Here is a 3212-nt window from a genome sequence, read left to right on the forward strand (position 1 = left end):
GACAATCATTGACACGCTCCGCACAGAGAGAGTAAGTCACAAAAGGTCATTACTGAAAGGGGTGGCTGTTTACAGAGTGCTGCATCAAAGCATATTACATGCAAAGTTGACTGGAAGGAAGAAATTGTGCACAAGCAACAAGGATGACCGCAAGCTTGAGAATACTGTCAAGCAAAGCAGATTCAAACACTTGGGAGAGCTTCACTAGGAGTGGACTGAAACCGGAATCAAGAGTCTCCACGCTCAGACGTCTTCAGGAAAGGAAACGAGTAGCATCTTATCTGGGCGAAGGAGAAAATGAACTGGACTGTTGCTCAGCGGTCCAAAGTCCTCATTTCAGATAAAAGTAAATTTAGCATTTTATGTTGAAATCATGATCCCAGAGTCTGAAGGAAGACTGGAGAGGCACAGAATCCAAGCTGCTTGAAGTTCAGTGTGAAGTTTCTGAAGTCAGTAATGCTGTGAATCTGCTGGTGTTGGTCCACTGTGTAAAATCAAGTCCAAAGTCAATGCCGCCATCTACCAGGAGATTTTGGAGCACTTTATGCTCCAATGGAACCTGTGGAAGAGTCCTAAACATACTTGCGATTTACAGCTGGTAAACAATTAAAGTCACAGTCACAATGATTTAGGACAGAGGTCTTGAACCCTGCTCCTGAGGACCCACTCTCCTGGAAAGTTTGTTTTCAGCTGCCTGCACGTTTCAAGCAGTCTTGAGGAGCTTGGTTGTCTGCTTCAGGTGTGTTTGATTCGGGTAGGATAGTGGGTCCCAGGATCAGGGTTGAAGACCTCTGATTTAGAACATTAAAGAGAACTTTCAAATGAAACATTTGTTTGTTTAAACTATCAGCTCATATTGTTCAACATTTTGAATTCAGATGCCGTTATTTGGGTTTATTGCTATTACTGTAATAATAATTGTTGTTGTTATTATTATTATTAAGAGTATAGAGTGTTTATTTATGACACGTCATCAATCAAACTAAACTTGCATACTTTGCTGATTATTGCTGCTGAGAATGGTTAGTTATTTTCATGTTTTGGGCTGTATTAATCGGTCGAACCAGGAAAAAACATTTGGAGCACTATAGACTGCCAAAAGGTATAACAAATCAAGGAGAAGAGTGCAAACGTCTGTCTGAGGAACAAAAAGGCGTTTGTGGTTGGCCAAACTGAACCAGGATTTCCAGTGCAAAAATCTTGACAACAGTCGTGTTTGTTCTTATGCTGTTGTTTACATCTGAGTATCTCCAATATACCTGAGCATCTGGGTAGTGGACCGAACCGTGATGTTAAGTGCAAACCCTTTATTATGAATGTTTTGTTCAGGCTAATTTGAAATAATTTTCTGGACATGGGTTATAATGAACGGCAGACTCTGGAAGTATGAGCTTCAAAGGTGCACCTGAAAGCAGCATTCTATATAGATACAGACCTGTTGTTTTGATGACAGCAGTTTAGAAGAACAGAACAATGCAGGATGAAATCAAATCATCAGTAGTTACCTTCAGATACAGTAACCATGTATTAAGAACTGGCACAGTCTTTACTCTCCTTTTTCACACTTCAGTGTTTCTGGCTTCCAGATTGCCGCTTGCAGGGTAAATGTTTTTCAGCGGCTGTACTTCAGAGTAAGTTCAGGAATCAAAAGTCTATTTTTACAAAATAGATACTATAATATATACCAATGTTTTCATTACAACATTTCTTAAAAACCACACAAATACTGTTTATTTGATTCTGATTCAGTATATAATTCAGTATTTTTTCTTTTTTGAGTTTGGCCGTTCTGTCTGTTTGGTGCTGGCTGTGCATTATGACTCTACACGTTAAATTATTTTATTATTAAAGTAATATTTGTATTTTCTTCTTGCTCTCCTTGGCATTATTAACATGATATGATGGTGTAAATGTATGTTGTATAACGTGCCCTGGGATATACATAATAAATAATACTAAACAAGAGATGACACAGATTAATGGCTACGCTGATGTATTGAGTTCATGCATCAACCAGCCCCAGAATTGTTCAATTGATTCTTGGAAAAATGTGCATCTGGATATAAATGCAGTCATAATTTTATCACGAAGTAGTGATTCGAGGGAAATGACTGAGTAAATTAAGATAATACACTCAAATGTACCGGAGATGGAGAACAGAAACTATCCAGCGATATTTTTGCATATTATTCTGAGTCAGCAGTCTGAGTGGCCATATAAATTACAAACAAGTAGCCTAAAATGTTTTTTTTTTTTTGTTAATTAGAAAACAGACAAATCAGAAAAAGTAAGAAGCATTATTTGAGGGCATACTAGGACATATTAATATAATTGGCGCATACCTGTAGTAGCGGAAGTAACTTTACTCTGCACTGACCTCATTTCCGATTTTTGTGAAAAAGGCTAATTAAAGCTGCAGTGTGTAGATTTTTGCGGCATCTAGCGGCGAGGTTGTGAATTGCAACCAACGACTGCGTCCACCGCTCACCAGAAGCTAGGATATCCGCGCATGATTAAGATGTCGTCGTTTTAGACAGCAAAGAATAATGAGGTTTCTTTTAAAACGTAAATTAGGGAATTATATTTACTTAATCATTCAATAAAAAGATGTTATTGTGAATATTACTGTTACTTGTTCATCATTGTGTCAGTGTTTTTCACAAAGAACAACATTGATGAAACGCGATCTGTAGAGCAGTTTGTCCGTTCAGGGCTACTGTAGAAACATAATGGCGACTTCCATGTGAGGAGACCCGTGGTCTATGTAGATATAAACTGATAATCCTATAAGGTAAAAAAAACATAATGGTTCATTAAGTAAGGTATTTATACACCCCTGAAAACATAGTTATGTATATTATATTTCATTTCTGTCCAGAGATCATCTTAAATATTACACACTGCACCTTTAAGAGAGGATGCAGTGCGCTACAGCGCTGTTTGTATCACGTGATACTTGCTACTTTTCACCGCGCTGGTCATGATGGACCAATCACAGTCGTTTGTGATCACTGCATTTAAAAACATTTCGTAAAGATCGCAAGATCGATTTTTTTAGTGACTTTCTATCAAATTAAAATCATTGTAGCTTTCAGCAAACAGATTCTTGGAGTAAACACGTTGTTTAGAGCATCTCAGCGGATTGGGTTTTGCGCGCCCCCTGCTGCAACAAGCCCGCGCTCTCTCTTTACCCATAATTCTGTGCGCTGGAG

The sequence above is a fragment of the Garra rufa genome, chromosome 5 (assembly GCF_049309525.1).
Source record: "Garra rufa chromosome 5, GarRuf1.0, whole genome shotgun sequence".
Lineage (NCBI taxonomy): Eukaryota > Metazoa > Chordata > Actinopteri > Cypriniformes > Cyprinidae > Garra > Garra rufa.